Below are 17587 nucleotides of genomic sequence, written 5' to 3' on the forward strand. Positions count from 1 at the left end.
CTTCACCACATACACTGCTGACTTTAAGCACTGCACAGAGACGTGTCATCTGCAGAAGTTCTCTGATGACACGGCCATTGTGGGGTGTGTTGAGGGCGGAGGGGAGGCTGAGTACAGGGACCTGGTTGACCGCTTTGTGAAGTGGTGTGGGGAGAACCGCATGCAGCTCAACGTGGCGAAGACGAGGGAGATGGTGGTGGATTTCAGGAGGACCAAGCCCCTGCCCTCTCCTGTCTGCATCGGTGGGACGGCTGTGGAGGTGGTCCCTGCTTACAAGTACCTGGGTGTCACACTAGACAATAAACTGGACTGGTCCACCAACACAGAGGCCGTCTACAAGAAGGGCCTGAGCCGGCTTTATTTCCTGAGGAGGCTCAGGTCCTTCAACGTCTGCAACAAGATGCTGCAGATGTTTTATAAGTCTGTTGTGGCGAGCACCATCTTCTTTGCTGTGGTGTCCTGGGGTGCGGGCATCAAGGCTAAGGACGCCAACAAACTGAAAAAACTGATTAGGAAGGCAGAGTCTGTGGTTGGCTCTAAGCTTGTCACCCTGGAGGAGGTGGTGGAGGACAGGATGCTGGCAAAACTGCTGGCAATCATGGACAATCCCTCTCACCCCCTCCACAAAACACTAGACAAGCTAAGGAGCAGCTTCAGCCACAGACTCATTCAACCCCGCTGCTCTAAGGAACGATACAGGAAATCGTTCCTCCCAACCGCAATAAGACTATACAACTCATCTACCTCTGTCAGAGCCACCATCACAGAACTGCACTAAATATACCTGTCTCAATTCATCATTTTATACAATAATATTGTCTTTTGCACACTCTGTCTACATATTCTTACACTCACAGTATATTATATTATCTATTGTATCGCCAAATACTTATATTTATACCCGTACTATATATCATATATTATATCATACTCTTTGTATATTCTTTGTATATATAAGTCTATATACACATATTTTATTTATACATGTGTACATGTTATTAATATTATATTTTACTATTATTATTATTATATATACTGTTGCTGCTATTATTACTATATACTGCTATTATATTGGTATAATTACTATCATATATAAATATATATTATATACTATATATACTGTACTATTTTTGATATACTGTCTAACAATAACATTACCATCATATCATCAGTACTATTACCATCATCTGCCACTGCACCTTATCTACCTATTTTATCTTGTGTTTCTGTTTTTATTCTTTCTACCGCAATATTTTATATTGTATATTTTATTCTATTGTATTGTATTTTATTGTATTCAAATGTACCGGCTGCTATGACGACTTAATTTCCCCTCGGGATGAATAAAGTAATCTATCTATCTATCTATCTATCTATCTAGATGCATCACTTACTGTTGAGAGGTGCTGGCACAGCTCGGCGAAGACTGCAGCAGAGTGTGGCTTCTGCACGGCCCTCTTGAAAACGAGCTCAACCATTTCCTGCAACTGCTCCGCTATGGAGCCAGAACAGTCTCAAAAGGATTAAATGCACACAGAAATGAATACATGCGCAAAAAAGATCCACAAATACATTTTCAACGCCGCTGGCTCAACACACTTGTCACACTAATCAGCGGCGTTGTCCGGCTGACTGTGGCTGGTTAGAGCACTTCATGTGTGTACGGTCACATACGGTTATAACGAACTTTGATAACGGGGATAGCGGGCTAGCCACCATGCTAACTGCGGTGGGAACAGCGCCAAAACCCGCTTACTTAATCCCAAGGCTCTCATGACACTGTTTCTCAAACACCGTCAGGTTAGAAGCAAACACTTGGTAGTAGTTAGTATCGGGTGTCCGTGCTGACTGTGTGTGGAAGCTGGGGGGGAAGCTAGCTGCCTCCGTGTAGCTTCAAGCTGTTGCAGCTGTTGAATTAGCAACGCAGTTTGGAAACAAGACCGGGGAACCGCTGCGTTAAGACACGATAACATAAGCACTTTGACCCGCTGGGTGTCACTTTATTTCAGCAAAACTGTCGCGTCATCAACAGCCCTTTTCTGTTGTCATCGTTCACTGTGTGTGAGGAGCCGGGGATCAGCGTCTACTAATTCTATGTCTATTGGCTGGCGGGCTAAAAACCTCCAGGCTGCCTGCGGGCGTTTTAATGACGTCGTGTAATGGCACTCACGTGATTGGCTGTACAGGAGTGAGACATCTGATTGGCTACAGACGATCCCCTCTTAGAAAAAATGCATTCGTGAAACAGAGTCGCGTCAGGGGAGTCTCAAAAGTCTCAAAAGTCTCACACACAAATGCAGCGAGGTTTACAAATTAAAAGCACTTTGTAAATGCAGGTCCAACAGTTTATATATGAATGTAACAAGCTCCAAATATGTATTTGATGAAGATTGCAAATACCTTTACATGCATATATTTGTGAATTTTTTTTCTATTTGTGTGTGCATCGGAAATATGTTTATGAATCTTATATTTTACATGTGAATTTTTTTTACTTATATATGGAATGAAACATTTGTGTGTGCATTGAAAATGTATTTGTGGATCTTTTTTGTGCATGTATTCATTTCTGTGTGCATTTAATCCTTTTGAGACTGTTCTGGCTCCATACTCCTCACCGTCCAACTCCTCGTGACTCAGATCCGTCATGAAAGCTTGAAAGTTTTCGGTGAAGCAGCTGACGGACTTCTTCCTCATCTCTCCCAGCAGAAGAGGAGCTGGCTTGCAAGTTAATTCCACGCTTTTATTTTGTTTTGGGATCATGTTGATTCCAATAAATCGAAGTTGTCTTCAAGGCAAATCCAAAGAAACAAGTTCCGGTGCAAGAAACAAGTTCAGGAGCAAGAAACAAGTTCAGGAGCAAGAAACAAGTTCAGGAGCAGGAAACAAGTTCCGGCGCAACCAGCCAATAGTGAGAAGACAACTGAGTGAAAAATGAAAACTGACGTTTAAGTAACGACAGACTTCAAATGTATAAGGCTGTTGCCTTGGTGACCTGCAGTGACATACGTCAAAGGAACAAAGCCTGATAACGTAAAAAATAATAATACAGAAAATGCTTCTTTTTTTTTAAATGTAAAAGAAGTTTCATTAAATTCAAACTTAATAACGGTTTGAGTGAAAAATCCTAGAAGACGTTTCTGAAACTTAAAAAATAAATTATATTCAGAAGTGTTACAAAAAGGCTATCATACGCTAATAAGGAATGATAATGAGCTCTTTAAGGTATGAAAAAAACTGCGCGCGCACATCCTGCGGCGCACATAAATAAAAAATAAATACAATTAAATCAAATTAATAAAAAAACTGTGCGCGCACATCCTGCGGCGCACATAAATAAAAAATATATTTAAAAATAAAACATAAAAAATAAAAACAATTGTATCAAATTAATAAAAAAAGTGTGCACATTCTAAATAAAAAAGCATGAAATGGCGTACGCCAAAGCTAATTCCGATTTACAAAACCATGCGCACGCAAAACCTCAACTCCAAATCCGCCCTCCACAGCTCCAATTTCTACTATAAATGGTCAATGCAAAGCACGTCACGAATATTAAATTATGAATCCGACCAATGGGTTTCCACCGTGAGTCCTGACCGAGGCACGGCATCAAGCTATGTGAAGAGGAAGTGAAACTTTCTGACACTGACATCGAGTTGTTTGTTAGTGAGGTGGAGGTGAAGAGCGACTTTATGGGACAGCAGTGATGTCACTAATAAAGAAAATACACTGATACTCTGCCGCTGCTGCTGTGTATAACACAATGTGGGAGATCAGAAATCGCTGAACCCTCGCTTCCTCCTCCTCATCCTTCCATTCGCATGCACAAATCGTGCAGAACCCCGCATCGGTGTCACGGCAGTATTTATCCATTTAGAGCATCTGACCGATTCCCTCACATCAGTGGATCCAGTCTCTCAGCACGTGTCACCAAGTACGACATGAAGTGTTGTGAACTCAGTCTGTTGATATCAATCCTCTTCCGCTCCTCTCCTCTGAAGCAGAAGGAGCAGACACCAACACGCGCGGCTAGACCCGCTACGTCTTCCTCTGTATCTGACGCGTTGATGATGAAATGAAACAACTAACCTAAAACGACTTTTATAACAAATGTTATAACTTAGTCACACTTTAAAAGTATGACTAAGATATACGTGAGGAAGTTTCTGCTTAACCTCTAATATTAAAATGTTGAAGCCACAGTTTATGTGATTGAAGCGTTTATTTGTTTAACACAAGTCTGAGTAGATTTTCTCCCATGTATTTTCAACCCTAACTTCATAAACACTTGTATAGACATCATATATCAGAGACTTTATTTCTTCTCAACCTCTAATCTCAGATTCCTGTGTTCTGCAGCTTCTTCTGAATCAAGAGGAACAAGAGCTGTTTGTGGGACTCGTCTCCAAGAGGACAGGAAGAGACATTCAGAAGAAATCTGTCTCAATCAACCTTGTAGACTTTGAGTGGAGTTTCATATAGGTCAGTGAGAGCTCTCTCCCTAGGTCATTTGTCAATTTGTCTCTTTAATTTTGTACATGTAATCATATTGTTCTTCTCCTGTCCACTAAATATTAATCAATTCATTTCCAAATATGGGTATGCTTCCTTTCCATGTACACAAAAGGGAACATGCTCCCTTGTCCAAGGGCACGTAATCCAATGTAGGATTTGATCTCTTTATTTCTCTCTGTTAGAAATTAGGATCAGTTATTGGATGTATTTACTTCATGAATGTCACTTGTTGATCTTCCATGTAATCAAGTTGCAGAGCTTGTGTTGTTGAATTAATAGTTTTAAAGAGATTCGTCTGATAGAGGCAGTCTTATTTGACCAGGACCATTCAAAATGAATAAAGAAAGGAATATTTCATGTTGTTTTTAATTATCACGTGTTATACATTCTCTTTGTGGGATTAATGTTTTGTCCTGATACTTGCATCATTTCTCCAAGTGTTTTACAAGGTTCATTTGTTTTATCAAATGTAATGAACAGACTGATAACTGTCATGTTCTGAAATCTACATCAGTAATGGACAACTTTGTTTCTAACAACAAAAAAACAGCAAGTATTTCAGTAGCTGCATTTCATACCGTAATCATTCAGTATACGTTGTTCAGAATATCACATCAACACATGGAACCAAGGTTTTGGTAAAGATGAGTTTAATTTATAGGAACTGACTGTCATCATGCTGCTATTACATTAAATTAATAAGACCGTGTCCTCGCCGCCGGTCTACGGGGAGTATAAAGTGAGCGGACGGACGGAAGTTGCATCCGCGCAGGAGTCAGGACATCAGCTTCATGCAGCTCGTCCAGGGCCTGATGTCGCAACCCAGTCTCATCAGAAAACGTTCAATGGCAACGTTGGTCCACTTGGAACGACGTTACCATCTCACAATCTGGCCTCTCAGATTGTGAGATGGTAACATTTAGTCCTCCCATTGTTTTGCATTGGCGTGTTCTCAGGTCACGTGACTCTCAAGCTCCCGTCTGCGGAGAGGAAAACATGGCGGAGATTCCCTGTTTTTTCAGATAAAAATATAATTTTGTAACTTAGTTTGGGCATAAAAATACATTCTGACACCATTTCTAGCGAGAAATGTGCTCTTTGCTTCCACAGTCTTCAGCCAGTTCGTGCTTATGATAAATATTTTAATAGTTATCACGCATGTGTTTATCGTTGCTATGACGGTTGCCATGCCACCACGGCGCAGCGTGGTGTTTAAATCACAGTCCCTGCGTGGTGTCCTTCAGTGATCATGAATGTTATTCATGTTATATAATAGTAATATTTGAGGCTAGATTACATCTCTAATGAGAAGGATCCTGCGAGTCTGTTCATACCGAGGCCGGCCCGAGTGCGCGAGCCGAGCGGCCCGAGCGGCCCGACCAGACCGAGCGGCGCGAGCCGAGCGGCCCGAGTGCGCGAGCGGACATGACGTGTGGCTGTCGTAAAAACCCTATTTGTAAACAACCAGTCCTTTTAACTCGGGGCTGCGTCATAAACACGGCGCGCTTGGAAGACCACGATGTCATCTTCCTTCTGTCAGGTAAGTAGTTTATTGTTTTTAAAGATCGTTACGATCTAGGTTTACAGTCCGAGTGCGGAGAGAGTCCGTCAATCCACACTATGGACGCTGTTCATCAGCTTATACGCCATTGTTAGCCACATGCTACAGCCCACGGTAGCCTGTGCTACCTGGGAGGTGAATACATTGTTGTTGAAACCAGTTCAAGACGCTTAGCTCATCATTGAGGGACGCTACAATATAAATATAAACATGAATTTGATTTATGAATGCTTTAGATTAATAAGGAGTGTATTTCTCTACTATTACTCCACAATATCAGGTCAATTTGGTTTAATGTATAGTATGCACTATGACAATAATGTTTCCATGTTATGGAGTTGCGATTCATTTTATAAAACAATTGCTATGTTCTGTTTTTTAATCAAGGAGGATCCCAGTGAAGCTACAGGAGTTTCATTAACGTCAACAACTTGGACCGAACGGTTTGTTTTGCTTGATGAAGAGCAGGAAGGGCAGCCTGGAGAGAAAGAGAAGCCGGGTTGAGCCCACTACCATCATCCACGTACCACGAGGAAGATGAGGGAGAGAAATGATCCTACCATTAAAGAGGTACTTTTAAGTTACATAACAGAAACACCATTTTATATAATGTGCTAAATATACATTTTATTACATCCCCAAAGTACGCTTGCTGAAATACAAGTTTATATCACACTGAAAGAATTTTGATCAATCATGCTTCCCTGCTGTGATTGTTTAACTGGGAAAACAACTTTTTCCACAGGAAGGCAAGTAAATTTAAGGAATACATGTGCAAAGTTTTCCTCTGTTATGTATAATGATGACCCCCATCAAACATAATGTTAGCAATATTTACACCTTTTAATTTATACTGATTATTTCTGTCTACATGTGTGAATTTGCCTTCATTAGTTTCAGAAAAGAGCGATGATGTATCGGTCAGTGGGCGGCAGCACGAGACTCCGCAAACTAGTCTGTAAGCAAAGCAGACGAAGGCATCGAGGTTGCGGCCTGCCATCATTGTTATTTTTGCTTAAAGGGCCGAATATGTTTCATGCAGGAATATTAGCATTTCCCTTATATCTACCAAAACTGCTTGTTTCCCAGACTGCAGTTTTGTTTTGATCCGATGTGGTGTGCAAATACAACCGTATCTGCAATGGGTTGTGGGGCAGTAACATTTGTAACTCTAATTTTGTTTTGACAGACTGTGAAAAGAACGTTGAGAACATCACCACTCTACAGGAAGACACAGTCCAGTAATGGGTGTCAGTTTTTCAGTAGTGAACGACAGGTACTATGGAAAAATGTGTGTCATTGTTGTACAATGTCCTTTGACTCTGTTTACACAAGGTTAACACAAAAAGGTTTGATTGTAAAGTGATATTGGTATGAATTCATGTTATTCTCCTCTTCACAAGAAACAAACAATCCAAATTACCTGCAGAAAGCCCTTGATGGACGCTTCAGCTGCATCGTCAGACTGGCCAGACAGCAAGATGCCAACTTTAATGCCAATTTATTTGTGTAACATTCTGTGACCAAATGTATAGATAACTTTTTGTAGATTGTAAAAAAGATAACCCATTTATTAAAAAAAAACTACACTAGAATTACCGCACTGCGTTGTATGACTCCGCTAACCAGTGCAGTGTCCGTCTACATATTTCTACATATTTTCTCTCGTATAAATGACACTGTGTCTCTTGACAACTGAAACCATAAGATGAGGTCAGTGTGGCCTTGACCTTTTGACTTTAACACAAATACACAGTTAGACAATCCGAAAACATACAGTTATGCCAAAATATATTTTGTTTCTGATTCTAGATGGCATAAGCAGAGACATCAACTCAGGAAAAATATTTCTGTAGAAAAGAAAGCCCTGTACGTGTGTACGTATACATACACACGTACAAACGCACTATTGAGACGTTTTGTTTTTTATCATATATTCTCAGGAAGGACTGATGCATTTACTGAGACGGGACGTGAGGGCCTACTCTGCGTGCTCAGAGTTCAAGCCCAGCAGGCTGCAGCGGGCCTGACATATTCTGGAACAGCAGCACAGTCTTTGGATGACTCCTCTGAAGATGAAACATGGCGAGGTACTTCTCCACTGATGAAGAACTGTGAGGGCTGTGATTAGCTACACTCTCTTGCTACAAGGCTACTCTTGCTACTCCCTGGCAGCCTTAGGAAGGCATTAGCTTGCTGTTGGGTAGCTGTTAGCTTCAGCATTTTTAGTTTTTAGCGGCCTGTGTGACGTTTATGTTTAAAACCAAAAAATCAGAGGGAACCATCTTCATAATGAAACACTATGGTTTGTTTGTGTGTCCTTCAGTTCTTCTCAAGAGAAGCAGTACAGGTGTGCCTCAGCTCCACGGTCCCTCCTGCAGCCTCCGCTCCTGATGCTAACCTCATGTCTCCATCACACCAAGCAGCAGACCTGGATTGACAGACCTTTCTCCAGAGCTGCCCCCTCCCTCTGAAACCCCCCTCTCCAAAACACTATTTGTGTAGTTTTTAAAGTATTTTTTGCATGAGAATTGTTGATCATAACATTTCCAGCAGATGCCTTAATGTAATGTTTGTGCACAATAAATGGCATTGATCATAACATATTGCTATTTCCTTGCACTTCTACACCATGATATTGTCAGATAAGATGCTGATTACATTAAAGCAGTGAATGCTCTTCTTTAAGCAACATAAACACACAATGATCCAATGGATCGGAAGTAGAATGGGCACATTACATTCTGTAGAGAATGCCTCAGTAATTGAAGTCAGAAAATAACTTTCTTTATCTGAGGTTCCAGTCATTTATAGTCACAGCAAAGCACACAGGTCTGGTTGTCTAGGGACACCCATATCATATTGTTTAAGATGTGTAACATCAAGTTTGTGTATCAGTGCAAAATACATACCGTCATTAGTCAAGAGTTCACCCTCTTGTTTACACTAAAATTAGGTGACCCAGATGTTTCACAATGCAATCTGATAAGGTCTTATGAGAAACATTCTTAACATTAAAGAAATCAACACAGAGGATAGCAGTAGATGTTTGACTCAAATCAGTAGCTGGTAATCAGCAGCCTGACTTTTTCAAACACATTAATACCACAATGAATGAGGCAGGGATTATCTATCAGAAATCAACTATATCGTCACATTAGGTTTCTCTTGAGCTCATTGGAATTACCTTCACATTCCACTCACTGTCACCTGAACCATACTGTTGTTTCTGTATCTACAGTGACTTTTAGGAAAACATGTATAAAGCAATGTATAAACAATAATACATCTTATTTATATAGAGCTTTTCAAGAAGTGCAAGTACTTAACTGAGGGACAGCTTATACAAACAATATATATGTCTTAAATCCATGTGATGGGACAGCCTCTCACTTGGATGTAAACCAATTTTAAAACACATTTACTTATACTGGAGATCTTTTAAATTAATGTCCCAGAAATGATTTCTGATCATTTCTGGGACCCCTGCCTCAAAACCCCTGCCTCATTCATTGTAGTATTAATGTGCTTGAATAAGTCAGGCCGCTGATTATCAGCTACGGATTGAAGTCAAACATCTACTGCTATCCTCTGTGTTGATTTCTTTAATGTTAAGAATGTTTCTCATAAGACCTTATCAGATGCATTGTGAAACATCTGGGTCACCTAAATTTAGTGTAAACAAGAGAGTGAACTCTTGACTAATGACGGTATGTATTTTGCACTGATACACAAACTTGATGTTACACATCTTAAACAATATGATATGGGTGTCCCTAGACAACCAGACCTGTGTGCTTTGCTGTGACTATAAATGACTGGAACCTCAGATAAAGAAAGTTATTTTCTGACTTCAATTACTGAGGCATTCTCTACAGAATGTAATGTGCCCATTCTACTTCAGATTCATTGGATCATTGTTTGTTTATGTTGCTTAAAGAAGAGCATTCACTGCTTTAATGTAATCAGCATCTTATCTGACAATATCATGGTGTAGAAGTGCAAGGAAATACCAATATGTTATGATCAATGTAATTTATTGTGCACAAACATTACATTAAGGCATCTGCTGGAAATGTTATGATCAACAATTCTCATGCAAAAAATACTTTAAAAACTACACAAATAGTGTTTTGGAGAGGGGGGTTTCAGAGGGAGGGGGCAGCTCTGGAGAAAGGTCTGTCAATCCAGGTCTGCTGCTTGGTGTGATGGAGACATGAGGTTAGCATCAGGAGCGGAGGCTGCAGGAGGGAGCGTGGAGCTGAGGCACACCTGTACTGCTTCTCTTGAGAAGAACTGAAGGACACACAAACAAACCATAGTGTTAAATTATGAAGATGGTTCCCTCTGATTTTTTGGTTTTAAACATAAACGTCACACAGGCCGCTAAAAACTAAAAATGCTGAAGCTAACAGCTACCACACAGCAAGCTAATGCCTTCCTAAGGCTGCCAGGGAGTAGCAAGAGTAGCCTTGTAGCAAGAGAGTGTAGCTAATCACAGCCCTCACAGTTCTTCATCAGTGGAGAAGTACCTCGCCATGTTTTCATCTTCAGAGGAGTCATCCAAAGACTGTGCTGCTGTTCCGGAATATGTCAGGCCCGCTGCAGCCTGCTGGGCTTGAACTCTGAGCACGCAGAGTAGGCCCTCACGTCCCGTCTCAGTAAATGCATCAGTCCTTCCTGAGAATATATGATAAAAAACAAAACGTCTCAATAGTGCGTTTGTACGTGTGTATGTATACATACGTCCACACGTACAGGGCTTTCTTTTCTATAGAAATATTTTTCCTGAGTTGATGTCTCTGCTTATGCCATCTAGAATGTGAAACAAAATATATTTTGGCATAACTGTATGTTTTCGGATTGTCTAACTGTGTATTTGTGTTAAAGTCAAAAGGTCAAGGCCACACTGACCTCATCTTATGGTTTCAGTTGTCAAGAGACACAGTGTCATTTATACGAGAGAAAATATGTAGAAATATGTAGACGGACACTGCTCTGGTTAGCGGAGTCATACAACGCAGTGCGGTAATTCTAGTGTAGTTTTTTTTTAATAAATGGGTTATCTTTTTTACAATCTACAAAAAGTTATCTATACATTTGGTCACAGAATGTTACACAAATAAATTGGCATTAAAGTTGGCATCTTGCTGTCTGGCCAGTCTGACGATGCAGCTGAAGCGTCCATCAAGGGCTTTCTGCAGGTAATTTGGATTGTTTGTTTCTTGTGAAGAGGAGAATAACATGAATTCATACCAATATCAGTTTACAATCAAACCTTTTTGTGTTAACCTTGTGTAAACAGAGTCAAAGGACATTGTACAACAATGACACACATTTTTCCACAGTACCTGTCGTTCACTACTGAAATTCTGACACCCATTACTGGACTGTGTCTTCCTGTAGAGTGGTGATGTTCTCAACGTTCTTTTCACAGTCTGTCAAAACAAAATTAGAGTTACAAATGTTACTGCCCCACAACCCATTGCAGATACGGTTGTATTTGCACACCACATCGGATCAAAACAAAACTGCAGTCTGGGAAACAAGCAGTTTTGGTAGATATAAGGGAAATGCTAATATTCCTGCATGAAACATATTCGGCCCTTTAAGCAAAAATAACAATGATGGCAGGCCGCAACCTCGATGCCTTCGTCTGCTTTGCTTACAGACTAGTTTGCGGAGTCTCGTGCTGCCGCCCACTGACCGATACATCATCGCTCTTTTCTGAAACTAATGAAGGCAAATTCACACATGTAGACAGAAATAATCAGTATAAATTAAAAGGTGTAAATATTGCTAACATTATGTTTGATGGGGGTCATCATTATACATAACAGAGGAAAACTTTGCACATGTATTCCTTAAATTTACTTGCCTTCCTGTGGAAAAAGTTGTTTTCCCAGTTAAACAATCACAGCAGGGAAGCATGATTGATCAAAATTCTTTCAGTGTGATATAAACTTGTATTTCAGCAAGCGTACTTTGGGGATGTAATAAAATGTATATTTAGCACATTATATAAAATGGTGTTTCTGGTATGTAACTTAAAAGTACCTCTTTAATGGTAGGATCATTTCTCTCCCTCATCTTCCTCGTGGTACGTGGATGATGGTAGTGGGCTCAACCCGGCTTCTCTTTCTCTCCAGGCTGCCCTTCCTGCTCTTCATCAAGCAAAGCAAACCGTTCGGTCCAAGTTGTTGACGTTAATGAAACTCCTGTAGCTTCACTGGGATCCTCCTTGATTAAAAAACAGAACATAGCAATTGTTTTATAAAATGAATCGCAACTCCATAACATGGAAACATTATTGTCATAGTGCATACTATACATTAAACCAAATTGACCTGATATTGTGGAGTAATAGTAGAGAAATACACTCCTTATTAATCTAAAGCATTCATAAATCAAATTCATGTTTATATTTATATTGTAGCGTCCCTCAATGATGAGCTAAGCGTCTTGAACTGGTTTCAACAACAATGTATTCACCTCCCAGGTAGCACAGGCTACCGTGGGCTGTAGCATGTGGCTAACAATGGCGTATTAGCTGATGAACAGCGTCCATAGTGTGGATTGACGGACTCTCTCCGCACTCGGACTGTAAACCTAGATCGTAACGATCTTTAAAAACAATAAACTACTTACCTGACAGAAGGAAGATGACATCGTGGTCTTCCAAGCGCGCCGTGTTTATAACGCAGCCCCGAGTTAAAGGTCTGGTTGTTTACAAATAGGGTTTTTACGACAGCCACACGTCATGTCCGCTCGCGCACTCGGGCCGCTCGGCTCGCGCCGCTCGGCTCGCGCACTCGGGCCGGCCTCGGTATGAACAGACTCGCAGGTTCCTTCTCATTAGAGATGTAATCTAGCCTCAAATATTACTATTATATAACATGAATAACATTCACGATCACTGAAGGACACCACGCAGGGACTGTGATTTAAACACCACGCTGCGCCGTGGTGGCATGGCAACCGTCATAGCAACGATAAACACATGCGTGATAACTATTAAAAATATTTATCATAAGCACGAACTGGCTGAAGACTGTGGAAGCAAAGAGCACATTTCTCGCTAGAAATGGTGTCAGAATGTATTTTTATGCCCAAACTAAGTTACAAAATTATATTTTTATCTGAAAAAACAGGGAATCTCCGCCATGTTTTCCTCTCCGCAGACGGGAGCTTGAGAGTCACGTGACGTGAGAACACGCCAATGCAAAACAATGGGAGGACTAAATGTTACCATCTCACAATCTGAGAGGCCAGATTGTGAGATGGTAACGTCGTTCCAAGTGGACCAACGTTGCCATTGAACGTTTTCTGATGAGACTGGGTTGGATGTCGGCATGTGGCGGAATGTGCACCGCTGTTATAACGACCGATGTAAACTCCCTCGGGATGTAATAAGGTCGGCATCTGATCACGAGCTGCTCCAGGTCCGGAGAACAGCCCGAAGAAATAATCTCCACATCTGAGCACCACACATTGTTCTCCATGCAGCAGACACCTCCTCCCTTGCTCTTCCCAGAGTGTGTTGTCCGGTCCTGACGCTGAATGGAGACCCCCTCGGGAACCATGGCGGAGTCCGGGATCGAGGGGTCGAGCCAAGTCTCCGTGAAAACCATCACGTTACAAAAAGTCAGACTGCGGTTCAGAACTGTTCCTTGTAAAGTGTCTTAAGATCTTCTTGTTGATGTTCCAGCCCGATTTGGGGGGTGGGTATCAACTGAGTTGAACCCATGTTTTCTCCTGGATTACAGAAGAGGGCCTATAGTTTTTCGTATGACTGAAGATTACAGCGCTCATTTATACGCTGGCTCGCAACAAACAATGTGCGTCCTCACCTGCTGCGGCCACGCTGCACTTACTCACACACACAGAAACGGCAGTGGAGAGAGAGAGAGAGGGCGAGAGGGAGCGCTACGGTGTCCCTAAATAGATGTCGCCAAAGCCCTGCAGCCTATAAGAATCACTGTCCTGTCAGGTAAATTAAAATATCAGCAGAACGGGAAACGCGCCCGCACATCCTACGGGCGCGTCCTGCGGCGCATATCCTGGGGCGCACATAAATAAAAAAAAATATATAACAATTTAATTAAATCAAATGAATAAAAAAACTGTGCGCGCACATCCTGCGGCTGCCGCAAATCCTAAATAAAAAATAAAAAAATTAAATTAAATCAAATTTATATAAAAACTGCGCGCGCACATCCTACGGACGCGTGCTGCGGCGCATGTCCTGGGGCGCACATAAAAAAAATAATATATATATAATAATTTAATTAAATCAAAGTAATAAAAAAAACTGTGCGCGCAAATCCTGCGGCGCACATAAATAAAGAATATATTTAAAAATAAAAACCATAAAAATGTAATTTATCAAATTAATAAACAAACTGTGCGCGCACATCCTGCGGGCGGTGCACATTCTAAATGAAAAAGCATGAAATTGAGTACGCCAAAGCTAATTCCGATTTATAAAACCATGCACACGCAAAACCTCAACTCCAAATCCGCCCTCCACCCCCCCAATTTCTACTATAAACGGTCAATGCAAAGCACGTCACGAATATTAAATTATGAATCCGACCAATGGGTTTCCACCGTGAGTCCTGACCGAGGCACGGCATCAAGCGATGTGAAGAGGAAGTGAAACTTTCTGACACTGACATCGAGTTGTTTGTTAGTGAGGTGGAGGTGAAGAGCGACTTTATAGGACAGCAGTGATGTCACTAATAAAGAAAATACACTGATACTCTGCCGCTGCTGCTGTGGATAACACAATGTGTGAGATCAGAAATCGCTGAACCCTCGCTTCCTCCTCATCCTTCCATTCGCATGCACAAATCGTGCAGAACCCCGCATCGGTGTCACGGCAGTATTTATCCATTTAGAGCATCGGACCGATTCCCTCACATCAGTGGATCCTTGCCTCCACTCTGGGATATTATTTGGAAAGTTTCTACATTTCTTGTTAGTGATCTCCTGTGCGCTCTATGCGCTCTGCGCTGGGTGGCTCTGCGCGCTGGGTCGCTATTACATGTGTAGCGGGTCAGTTCTTAATAAAGTTTTATACTTTTAGCAGTGTCATTTTCCCCGCTCTGGATGTGTTAATTAACCTGACAGGACGGCAACTCCTATAGGCTGCAAGGAGGCGGAGGAGTTTATTTAGGGACACCTTAGCACTCTCCCTTGTCCTCTCTCTCTCTCTCCCCACTGCCGGTCCTGTGGGTGTGTGCGGAAGTTTAGCGTGAGCGCAGCACGTGTGGTCGCAATTGTTTGTCGCAGTAAGTTGCTGGAAGTTATATAATGTTAACGGCGATCACAGAGAAAGTGTCCGCAAATTGTAACTGAAGATGGTCCTTAGAGCCCAGCGTGAAGCTGTGTCTGTGTGCGACTGTGACGGCGTCACCGTGGATGCACGCTGTCCCTGCTTTATTTTAATGAATTAAAAGTATGAGATAAGGATGTGTTTTTATGTTTGTAAATGTTTTTAAATATTATAAATGTGTTTAAATTGTGTGACCTAACTATAACATGTTTGTTTTATAGGGCTGCCTCCAGCTAAATAGTTACGGTCACGGTTTTTTCCCACTTTAGATTTTATTTAGATTATTTGGTTTGATTATTTGTTTCTTTGTGTTTTGTTTTGTTCTATTGCATGGTGCAATATATATGGTTGACTGGGACTGTGCAATTCAGCGGTAGTGACTTTAATGGTGGTGAATTATTGGCTCCATAAAGTAGAGGCCCTCTTTTGTCATTTTGTTGTTGTATATCGTTTGCAGTGATTTTCTTAAAGTGTGTTGTGTTTGGTTTTTAATGCATGATATTTCAGCATTGTACAATTGGGTCTGGAGCCTCTAATTTCTCTCTATTTTAAACTGTCATTTATATCAAGTCCAGGCCAGCCTTTCCAACCTTTGCACATGTCACTTTACTGTTTGAGCAGTCTGTTTTAAATCATTTGCATTTATTAAATAAATTGTATTTTGTATTGATATCTCAGCCTCCCGTCCCGTCTTATTCTGGATACTTGTTGAACCGAATTGACATTAACTGTCATCTCTGAACCATTTTTAATCACTACACATGCTTGCATTGTTACGATTCTTAAAGTGTGCTATGGTTGTTTAATGTATGATATATTAATGTAATGAACCGACTGATAACTGTCATGCTCTGAAATCTACATCAGTAATGGACAACAAAACCAGTATTAGTATTTCAGTAGCTGCATTTCATTTACCGTAATCATTCAGTATACGTTGTTCAGAATATCACATCAACACAGGGAACCAAGGTTTTGGTAAAGAGGAGTTTAATTTATAGGAACTGACTGTCATCATGCTGCTATTACCTTAAATTACATTGTACAGTATTTGGGATTATGTTGAATTTTATTTAAAACAATAATAAACAGACAAGTTAATTTACATGACAATTGTTTACAGTGCGGAAGTTACACTGTAACAGACTGCGTCACACTCGCGCTGTGGGTTTTATGCGGTGTCCTCGCCGCCGGTCTACGGGGAGTATAAAGCGAGCGCACGGACGGAAGTTGCATCCGCGCAGGACATCAGCTCCTGTGGGAACACACGAGCAAAGCGGAAGCGCATTGCTCCGCGTTTTTGAAACATTTTGATAAACTGGTTCAAATTGTATGACCTAAATACAACATGTTTGTTTCTGTTGAGTTGTGTTGCACTATTGCTGCAGCTACCGTTGCATTCGGAGGAAAGAATAAATGATGGCGTTATCTTTAGCCGTTGTTGGCGTATTTATTAACAGGCTGCTGACACATCAGTCTCACGGTCAGAGCTACTTTAACTGACACACTAACATATAGCAGGTTGGCTCTTATAGCCTGTACCTTGGCGCCATCCTGTGGCGTAACCATATATACATATTACAATACAGCATTACATATACATCTGAGTACATAATGAATATATCTCAACACCCCCACTTGTACTCAGGTTGCTATACTTCAAGCAAAAGAAACACAGGAAAACAGAATGAATGTGAACCTCTGTCATACACATATCAATCTCCAAAAAGAGCATTTGCAAACTTCTTCAGTTTCAACTTATTTACAGGTTTGGTCATTACATCAGCAACCATGTCATCAGTAGAACAATACATCAAAATCACCCTTCCCTCAATCACAGTTGACCTGATAAAGTGGTACTTTATGTCAAAGTGTTTACACCTCTGTCTGTGTACAGGGTTTTTGGCAAGAGCTATTGTCCCCTGATTGTCCTCATGTACAATAGTTTGTGTGTAATTGTAGTTATCTATACCCCCTAGTAACTGCTCCAGGTATAGACACTCCTGTATGGTTGAAGCCAGTGCCATATATTCTGCCTCGCAGGTTGATAGCGCAACTGTGGGTTGTTTTCTAGTCTTCCACGAGACTAGAGAGCTGTTCTGACTAAGACTGACAGAGTATCCTGTGGTACTGCGTCTGTCACTTGTATCAGCCGCCCAGTCAGCATCACT

General features: G+C 41.2%; 2 long non-coding RNA genes across 4 annotated transcripts; one reads left to right on the plus strand and one right to left on the minus strand.

Moving 5' to 3' along the window:
- The first annotated feature begins 5943 nt into the window (after positions 1-5943).
- LOC128436419 (uncharacterized) lies at positions 5944-8652 on the plus strand. Its single transcript, XR_008338059.1, has 5 exons — positions 5944-6058; positions 6467-6649; positions 7269-7355; positions 8023-8169; positions 8406-8652. It is a non-coding gene; the product is annotated as an uncharacterized LOC128436419 (long non-coding RNA).
- Positions 8653-9656: 1004 nt separating this feature from the next.
- On the minus strand, positions 9657-12830 carry LOC128436417 (uncharacterized). Of its 3 annotated transcripts, none has more exons than XR_008338057.1 (5): positions 12728-12830; positions 12137-12319; positions 11431-11517; positions 10612-10759; positions 9657-10375 (listed from the first exon to the last, which is right to left on the minus strand). It is a non-coding gene; the product is annotated as an uncharacterized LOC128436417 (long non-coding RNA). The 3 variants fall into 3 exon arrangements; XR_008338058.1 differs by having other exon boundaries at positions 12137-12243; positions 12728-12808; XR_008338056.1 differs by having other exon boundaries at positions 12137-12790.
- Between the last annotated feature and the right edge of the window lie 4757 nt (positions 12831-17587).

This window comes from Pleuronectes platessa, unplaced genomic scaffold (assembly GCF_947347685.1).
Source record: "Pleuronectes platessa unplaced genomic scaffold, fPlePla1.1 scaffold_151, whole genome shotgun sequence".
NCBI lineage: Eukaryota > Metazoa > Chordata > Actinopteri > Pleuronectiformes > Pleuronectidae > Pleuronectes > Pleuronectes platessa.